Consider the following 10,162-nt stretch of genomic DNA (forward strand, 5'->3'; position numbering starts at 1 on the left):
CTCTCAGGCCACATGCCTAGTTGTTCAATCAAAGCATCTATGTTCTCCTCGTGGGATATTGATCCTCTTACCCCAGTTTAGGGTACTCTTTCCTACTACCCCTCTTTGGGAACATCACCCTTCACTGCTTGGGACCTTGTTTCTCAAACTCCACTTTGGGGTCCTCTTAATCTCACCCAACCCTAGGGTTCTGCATCTTTCACCCATCTATGCATTTCTAAGCACTCAGCCCGTCTTGGGTTTCTACTTGTTTCACCCCTCCATGTGACCCTGTATTGCTCAGTCCATCCAGGTGTTTCGTGTTCCACTCTGCTAACCTGAGTTTGGCTTCTGCTCATTCCACCCTGCCCTGGGCCACTGTCTAGAGGTCTCTGGTTTCTGTGTCTCAGCCAATGTGGGATATGGTCGGGTCTCCTCAAGCCCCTCTCTATTACCTGGGGTGCGTACCTTGTTTGCTGAAGTGGTTTTCCTCAGGAGCAACAGTCTCCTTGGCTGGTGCAGCACCACGCTCTGAGTTCTCGCTTGGGTTTTTGTATTTGTTTGTCAGGCCAACTTCTCTCAGCTACTCCTCATTGGTGTATTGGTGCTGAGTGCAGCAGGAGCCATTTTCTCAAGCCTGGTGGGATAGGAGATCTCCTCTCCTGTGGCCGGAGGGTTCCTGTTCGGGACCATGTCACAAAAAGTGCTGTTCGGCTTTCACCTCTGCTCCTTCACGTCAGCTTCTGTCAATATCTGGGAGCCTCTAGTCCCTGCCTTCCATCAGGATGTCTCCTCTTGTCAGTCTAGAAAAATGGATAACTCTCATGATTGACGGCAAACATATTTTGGTGGCCAAAGGCCAACAGTCTCATGCACGATACGATAGAAATACAGGTTTCCGAGTTTACCAATGAACGTCCATGTTGATGTAACAAGGATCGCCATATTGTTTTCTAACAATTGCTCATTGCTTTCTGTTCAAATTGCTTCACAGCACATTTTCTGCTTACACTGCTCCACTGTTAATATTGTTGTCTGAACGTGAAAGGACAAGGCCGCAGGGCCGTGAGGCTAATAAGAGTTCATTGAAACACAACATAGGCAGCTCCGGGAAGCAATGCCCGGCTCCCTCCCGAATGTAGCCTTGAAGCAGAGCCGCAGGGCATTTAATCATTTCACAGCTGCCAGCCAGTATCGTTATATGGTAGAATATGTTAGAATAAAGCAGCTAAAGTCTTGAATTATGCTCTTCTTACGGCCCCCCTTTACCGAGCCCTGTAGAGCTTGTCGGCTCCCAGGACACGAATAACACCTCATCAATAGCAAGGTCTGGAATGTGACTCTTCCTCCGTATGTAGCTTGCTTCCAAGAACAGAAGCACTGTGTTCTGTTCAACAAGTAAAAGATGTCTCCGCACTTGCAAAGTTGCATATTGTTACTAGAATAGATATTTGAAGGTGTCATATTCGTCGAAAGTGTCAATCATCAAACCGAGTTCAAAGAAAACCAATAAAGGAGGGTGTTAAACATGTCACAGCTGATTGTATGATATGCATTTTGTATATATGTAACTGATGTACGTAATTCGCTCTCTTGCATCCCTCGAGGTCTAGAGATACACGTCGCGGGGCGTGAGACCGAGTTGGCCAACTGAGATTATTTGCTTTGCAATAAACACTAGCTTTGGGAATACAACCTCGTGTCTGGCGTATCTATCGTGTGTGGTGACTTGCCTTGTTTCCATAGACGTGAGGGACCCCTAGGGGCCCCTTTCACTCTTGCAACTGGCCCTGCAAGACTTCACTTGCCTGATTCAACTGGCTCCTTGGGACTTAATTCACCTCTGGTGGTCTCTGCAGGACTTCCTCCCTGGGCAATTAATTCCTGGGGAGTGTTTCTCTCTCTCTAATATGCTGCTTGGCTGGCATCTTTATGGATAAGGCTAGATCGAGATTGGGCATCCTGATGATTTTGTGGTTCACATTGGAAACATTAAAGGGTCAGATGGCACACCGGCCACTTCAAAACGCTATTGCACTTAATTGATTGCCTCAAATCCTCTTATAGCTATCAAGAAAATGTGAGTCTGTATCTGAGGGGGGTGGAATTAAAACACTTTCCTGGGATTCCTTGTTCTCGAAGGGGAGTCACCCCCAGTTGTATCCCATTTTCCCTGTCCCCTGTGGGCTGTTATGAGTAGCGGATTCACCTCCCAAGTCCTGAAAGAGCTGGCTCTTTGTTTTGGTGTTCTATATTACGTAGACTGAAAAATTATGTTCTGACTAAACTATGTGAATCTCCATCATTCATCAAATGAGCAATAAAGTGTTTCATAAAGTCTTCTGCCTGACTCTGGGAACATCCAGTGGGGAGCGAATGGTAATTGGGTGCCTCCGTGACCAAGCTGATGATGGGTCAGGGTACAGCAAAGCTAGGATAGGATCACTTGGTCTTTCTTAATTAGTCCCCATCTCTGTGTATTAAACAGTCCTATGATTATTCTCTCCCCATTGCTCCGTGGGATTCCCTTAGTCAATCCCATATCTTACAACCAACAAGATGCTTCCTACAACACAGGCCAAGAAGGAAAACTATGCCTCAAAACTTTGTCCTTTGGAATAATCATTGTTCTGAAAAGGGCACTATTCTTAAAAAAAAAAAAAAAAAAACTCTACTTCTGGAAGTCCAATCCGTGGGGAGGGGTCACAGAGCTCAGTTAGACATTGTGGGTATTTAAATAGAGAGCGTATGGCAGGTGTCTAGAAGAGACTGCCAAGCAAAGCAGGAGTTTGGAGGAGATGGGAGAGAGATAAAGGAGTGGGGAGGAGTATGGAGACAAGTGAGGGGTTAGATTAGGTGGTTCAAGAGAGCAGGAGATTGGTGTAACGCTCACTTGATTCCCACGGAGGCGCAGGTCCTGCTTCGAGTGCTGATGCTTCTTCAATGGTGAAGCGCAGGACTCTGAAGATGGACAGGAAGGGCCCTCTACTCTGGCTTCTCCGGCTCGCAGGAATATTCCCCTGTGCGTGAAAAGGGAGTATTACCTACTGACTGAGTTATGCTCAAGCCTCCCACTCTGTTTCAACCCTCCACGATACCCTTCCACGATTCCCCGTGAAGTCTCACCTTAGGGTCAGGAAGGATGAGCTCTCCATCCTGCTTCAGATGCAGGGGCGCGTTGAAACCCAGTTACTTCACTGGATTGAGGATTGATGGGAGTTCAGGTAAGCTTGACTATTCAGGTAAGGCTCTGTAAAAGTTCTGTTGCAAGTTCAAAAGTCCAAGCTTAATAATAATGTTCATTGTCTTATTGCAGCAAGCGCTAATGCTTATGTCTTTTTTCCCCTTAGGGGCCGGGGTTCGGAATGCCGGAGATATGGCGCCGACCCGAAGTGAAACGTGCAGTTCCAGTTCCAGTAAATTGCAGGTTAGTTCTGGATGAGCGCTCGGGAACTGTCTTTGCATACGCTCATTCAATGTCTTTGTCTTTTTTCCCCATAGGGGCCGGGGTCCGGGAAATACCTGGAAGCGGCAAGACCCGAAATGAAATGGGAATGACCCAACAGGTAAGTCTTATTCCCTTCCTTCTCTCACCTCTTATTCTTGTCTTTTTCTCTAGGCTCTGGGAAGTGGCTGTGTATCCGGATGATCGCTGCTGAAGATGGAGGCACCCAGGAAAGGTGAGTGAAATGCAGCGCTGCAGCGATCGTAACGAAATGCTTTTAAAAATGATGTCTTCCTTTTCAGGATCGTTGGTGTGATGTCTCCGTGGTGCAGATTTAGCTGGTAAGGTCTCTTGTCTCCCTTTGTAGGTGGCCCAGGATGCTGACAGGCGTGGCTGAAGTCCAGATGCAGGAGCTGACACGGTGAGCGTCCAGCTGCGAGGAGCAGAACAACGCAAAGCGTGAGTTGCTGATCGGGTGTGGTTTAAATAGCTTTGGAAGAAGTTCCAAGTGTGTATCCTTCCTCCGATCAGGTATGTATCCTTCCCCGACCACACCCGGGTGGAAAGTAGTCCCACAGGTAAAGTAGTTCCATTCAGGCCTCAAGAGGGCCTGGATGTGGCAGCATGGTCTGGATCAGGTAAGTGCACATTAAAACACTTGAACACATGTCTAGCTTTATGAGCCTGGCGCTTAAGGCGCCAGGACAGAGGTCCAACATGAGCCTGGCGCCTAAGGCACCAGGACTGCATCCAAAGGGCCCCAGCTTGGGCCCGCTGGCACTCCCCTGGGGGAAATGATGCCTGCCTCTGGGGTTGCTGGGTCGGACCTGGCTCCTTGGAGGTAGGCATCATGACATTTGGCTTTGAGGCATCAGGAAGAAGATGGAATACAACACCAAGATTCTAGTGAAGCCCAAGCTAGTCAGATAAGATTGGTACAAGAGGACTTGCTTGGCCCATGGGCTCATAGGGGTGAGACACTGATCAGATGTGCTCAAGCCCAGGTTAGAGGATAAATGAGCCTTTGGTACGGCATCATGGTGGAGATATAACAGTGCAGGAATAGAGCGGTGGTGAGGAGGGTAGGATACCCTAAAAGAGGAAGGATACTTAAATTCCATCCCTGTAAAAACTCAGGAAAGGCAAATCCTGATTTGTCAGTAATGTGTCCAACTTGAAGAAAATGGAGAACCTCAAGAAAACCAGAGACATAGGGTTTGGGAACATCTTAATCCTGAACCTGAGAAAGCAGGGGAGAGGAGATCCAAAACACAGTGAGGAAGAACCTGGGAATCCTTTAAGCCTTAGGTAAGACCACAGAGAGATTCCCTCAGATGACAGGGAACAAAATGTGCAGGAAACTTTAAAATCAAGCTTGTTTGATTCTTCTGGTTGATCCGGAGAGACCACAGGGCCCACAAGTCCCACTCACTTTCCAGATTTACATTTGTAGTGCCATTTTAAATTAGTTTAATTGCATTTCCATCTTGGTTTTGTTATTGAACAATTCATTTTTTATTTATGTATTGTATTTGTTGATAGAACCCAGACTCGGAGATATCACGGCACTAGAATCATTTTACAGTACAGAAATAGGTGAGCCAGATGAAAAGTACAGTAATGGTTGTTACAAACGGGTTGCCGGAGTAGCAATATGTTACAATCAGATAGGTGAGGTCATAACAGGCTTTTGACATTTTTGTGCTGGTGAAGCAATCAAAAGTATTTATTGAAAAGAGCTGTTTTGACTTTTTTGTGAAAAAGGTGGTATGAGGGTTCTTCTTGGACACAGAGTGGTAAGGAGTTCCACAGGGTAGGGGCGATGACGGTGAAGCTGGGAACTCTAGCTCTCTTTCTATTGAATATGGGAGTGAGTAGTGAGCTGGAGGAGGAGAAGTGAAATCTGCGTGTGTTGTGTTTTCTGGTGATGCAGTGGGTGAGATCAGGGGGACCTGTGTTGTGAAGGCAGCGATGGGTGATGGCAAGGAGTTTGAATTCAATTCTAGCTTTAATGGGAATCCAATGAGCCTCACGTCTAATATGCGAGGCATGGTCAGAGCATTACTGGCCCTAATCGTCTCTTGTTTTGGATCAGCTGTAGTTTGTTGATATTTTTCAGTGATGTTCCAGCCAAGATAGCATTGCAATAATCTAGTTTACTTCCAATGATTGCCCTGGCTAGGTTGAGGCAGTTGTTAGTAGTAAGGAATTTTCTAGAGAGATTAAAAGTTTGGTTGAGTAGGCAGCGGATGAGGTGACTGCTTTGACATGTTTCTGCATGGGAGGCCTCGGGTCATGTTCCCATCAATGCAGAAGGATGCAAAGGCCAGGTTAAGGTGTTTGAGAGGAACCCACCATAAGGAGCTCTGTTTTGTCATCATTTAGACAGAAGTGGTGAGTTGCCATTCATGCCTGGATGATGCTGTAGATGTGCTTGATGTTGTTTGAGTCTAGTTCATAATTGCCAGTGAGTTGGAGGAGGACCTGTGTGTCATCAGCAAAGTCAGTGTATGGGATGCAGAGGCTGTCCAGGTGGTCAAAGAGGGCTTTGGTATACATATTATATAGGGTAGTCGAGAGGCAGGATCCTTGAGGGACACCGTAGGAGATGGGTATGGGGTCTGCTACTTCCAATCCCACGAAGACCCTGTAGGATTGTCCAGACAGGAAGGACTTGATCCAGTTGGCCACTTTGAGAGATTGAAGGAGGCAGTGAGGTGGTGGCATAGAATCACGTGGTCAACAAGATCAAAGGCCGACGAGAGGACTAGGAGGATGGTGAGCTCCTCGGCGTCCCGGATGAGATCGGGCTGAATATTTGAATAAAGAAGGGCAGATCTGTGCTGTGACTTTGTCTGAAAACTGATTGGTGTGTGCCCAGCAGATTATGAGAAGTGCTACACTTGTGACAAGTGCAATACACACTACAGGGCAAATTATCCCAAACAATGTTGGTGCAAATGAGGAGATGATCTAGCACATCTAATCTTTTACGCCAGAAAGCACTTGAATATGCACATCTTTGATGTGTACATTCAAAGAACCTTTCTCACGCCCTTTGATGTCAGATCAAGTAGAATTTCTGCAACTTTTGAATGCACACAAGTGTAAAACATGTTCCTTCATCTGTTGGGAACATGGGCAGGGGATTGTGAGGAAGCAGGAATGAGACAGAGACACATAACACTCATGGTGGTTGGCATAATATTTTTGAAGATAATAAAGGGGTATACTTACCTGGCAGGGAAGCATCTGTGATCACAGAGGCAGATCTTCCAGGGTGAGACTCATCCATTGCACATAGGATTTGCTGACCCCTGCGATGTCCCCAAATGCAGGATACTCGGGCCTGTTCTATGTCAACATGTCCAAAGCAAAAATGTCATATGTCCAAAATCCTATCCTAGCCCTCTCATTCTAAAAGCAACTCTAATGTGTTAGGAGTGTTTTCTTTGGCTTGAAAAGTGCACAAATGTTCAAGTTCAATTAAAAGGTATACATACAACAAACATTTCAAATGGATAATGTTCACAGTACCAGGTAATGACTCCATACCCCATGTTTCTCGCCTGCAAAACAAAAGTTCAAAAGAAAACCAAGTTCTTTGTAGCCCAAGAGGATAAACCTCTCCTCTTGGTGTTGCAATTCACTCCAGAGGTAATTTCTCCTTTCCCCAGATCTTTTCCATGTCCAATATAATTCAAAATCCCCAAATCTTCCTTGAGATTTTCTTTTCAAAATACCTGTAAGAGGTTTTGTCTTATTGGGGTAAATTTGGGATTTGGTGGTATTTTTCTTACTGTAATATTTTGGTGGTAAACTGGCCTTACATTCAGAGATAGTTTGGTATTACTCTATTTTGGTGATTACTTATTATTAGCTTGGATTGGTGGTAAGTTTAGTGGTATCTTACTTTGTGGTATTTTCAGAATTACCTTAATTTGTGGTATAGCGGTGAGCATGTTTTTTCTTTTACTACAACCCATCATAAACAAACCTTTTCTTTCTATTAGAATGTCTTTTAGTTGCCTGTAGAGAGCCCCCAGACTTATGACACTTCAGAGAACCCAATGAGTTTATTCAGAGCGCCACCTATGGTTTGTGGCTGGTATTACTGGCTTATGTACATCCAGTAATCTATGTGTCTAATCTGACACTCCATCTCTCCAGCATGCAAAGAAAGAATCACTCACAACACACACACACTTTTCTACCTTGCAGATATTTATTCACTCTTCCTAGCTTGCTATTTTAACTACAGTGGTAAATTGGCAAATGCTTGAATGCTCTGGTATACACATTACCCATGTGATTCCCCTTTATAGAAATGATTCATAGATGCATGAATGATACCAAAGCCCAGCCTTTGTTTTTGGTACACTCTGTATTAAATGACAATTATAATAAACAGCAATACATCTTACCACATGATATCATAGAATCACCTGCAAAATATAAAAGAGAACAGAAACAAACAGGCATATTGCAAAAAAATGAATTTAGTTTTTATCACTTTGCATAGAGAAATAAACATGCAGTATTTTTCTTTTACCTACCTGCACTACCAATAAATTGTGTCAACACGCATTCATCATTCTATTTTTTCCTCACTTGGCACTTACTCACCAAGGCCAGTGAAATATGAAATTCCCATACGACCTCGCTGCTTTGCAGACCCAGCGCCAAACTCCTTCGCGTGTGTGGGGAGCTGCCAGCTGATTAGGTTTGTAGCTAGCGCTCACACCCACCTGGAGTTCATCAGATGTAGCACTGTCTCTCTCTCTCTGTGCCCCAGCATGAACTGAATCCTCCCTTCTTTTCATTCCTTAAGAAAACTCTCAGTCAGCCCTCTATTTACATGGATCAACCAATCAGAACAACAAGAATGTGCCTCGTACCAGCCTTCGTTTTTCAAGACAATGAAGATTTCAGCTGTAAAGCTACTGTTTCTTTTTTTTTCTTCCTGCTGGTGCATGTTTCTGCTCTCCAAAAGAGGGAAAAAGAGGGAAAAATATGCTCACATAAACTGAGTGTGAATCTCTTCATGGAAAACTGAATTTCAAACTGTGCATGTAGAACATAGAATGCATTTCATTGTGCACAGAAAACTCCATTATAATGTTATGAGTTGACATTAGTATATTATTAATCGAGTTACTACAAGGTTAATCAGTTATGTATTTCTAATGCAGTCTGCACCTATGAAAACATCCAATTTATAAAACTGTGCACCTCTTTATTTTGAAATGGCAGCACACCGTGCAAAATTATTATTTTTTGTTTTGTTTTGTGTTCTGACAACTTTGCCTGCTGGCTGTTACTGAAATAATGTCTGCAATGTGAAAAACTGGGCATGGCTGTATTTCCATGCTGCATGTTGCATGCTGGCAATAAAACCCCAACTATATCCTCACATACCACAAATGCTATTCAAATTCCAAATGGCATGAATCTTCCTTGGGATTTTCTGCCTCAGCAAACACCTGGTATACTCTCCTGCCCGGTTCTCTCATATAGTTTTTTGATACAGTGTGGGTGCAGGTCCCAGACCCATAAAATACCTGTTATACTCTCCTGGCAGGTTCTCTCATATACATCCTTGATACAATTTGGGTGCGGAGCCCACACTCGCAAAACACCTGGCACATTCTACTGCCAGGTTTTCTCATATGCTCTTTCTCTTTCAAGATCTGAGGGTGTATTCTTTTCCTGAAGTTCCTCTTAAAATGGGTCTATTTGTATCCCCCCAAAAACAAGGACTTCTGAAACTGAGTTTTTTAAGTAAGCCATAGGGAATTTGTTTTCCATTCCAGTTAGGTACCAGGAGTGCCTTTTCCAGCTGCCTCCCAGGGCGTGACCTTCCACTGTGGGCTCACCGGCATTTGGGTGGCTTCCTTTGCTTCCTGCTCAGGTCCTTCCCAGCTTCAGCTCTCTCTCCCCACTTTGGGTGGCACATCTCTACGGCTATTGTTGGTCTGCATGTCACTCCGGCTTCTCTTGCCAGCCCGTAGTTCCTTTTCCTCGTGTCCTGCTTTGGTGTCTCTCCTGCTAGCGAGAATGTGTCTCTAGTCCAGATGCAGCCTGCCCCTTTCACTGTGCCAGTTCTTTGCTCGTCTGTCCACCTGACAGCTTGGCTTCCCCGGCAGTCACTAGCCAATCCGATCTCTCTGCAGTTCTTCATGGCTGCATCTTTTAACTCCTGCATTACTGAAGGGAGCCATTTAGAGCCAATCAGCTTTCTCCAACTGCTAGACCACTCACTTTGTTTTAGCTGAGCAATCATTATTTCAGTTGCTCTCTTTCTCATGTTAGTCTTTGTTACTGATATAACTATGTGATGCTTAACAGTTCTACAACTAAGTGTTGGAGAATATTAAGGGTGACAGCCACAACATGTCATGAGGGCCTGAGGTACTGAAGGGGGGTCCCTAAAAGGTGAGGGGGATACCATGTCTCACCCAACCATATTGCTCCAACCCCCTGCGGATCGCCTTCCCCCATGTGGTTCTCCCTCAAATAGCCACCCCCAGGGTCAGGATCAGGTAGCGGCTGCCGTCCCCTGGCCAGATGAGAAAAGGCTACCTGTTGGAAAGGAGTGATAACACCATCAGATTTATCACAGGATGCCAACAATATGATATGGTAATTTCTGACCCTCTAATGCATTTTTCTTTAACTGTGACAGCAGCAGTTTGACCACTGTTGTCACATTTGCAATTCTATCCCCAAGAGAATTAT

At 45.0% G+C, this 10,162-nt stretch overlaps 1 non-coding gene across 1 annotated transcript; it reads left to right on the top strand.

The window, feature by feature from the left end:
- Positions 1-6,653: 6,653 nt before the first annotated feature.
- LOC138490652 (U1 spliceosomal RNA) lies at positions 6,654-6,811 on the top strand. Its single transcript, XR_011275582.1, has one exon. It is a non-coding gene; the product is annotated as a U1 spliceosomal RNA (small nuclear RNA).
- The last annotated feature ends 3,351 nt before the right edge of the window (positions 6,812-10,162 follow it).

The sequence above is a fragment of the Ambystoma mexicanum genome, chromosome 9, assembly GCF_040938575.1.
Source record: "Ambystoma mexicanum isolate Mex_15411 chromosome 9, UKY_AmexF1_1, whole genome shotgun sequence".
NCBI lineage: Eukaryota > Metazoa > Chordata > Amphibia > Caudata > Ambystomatidae > Ambystoma > Ambystoma mexicanum.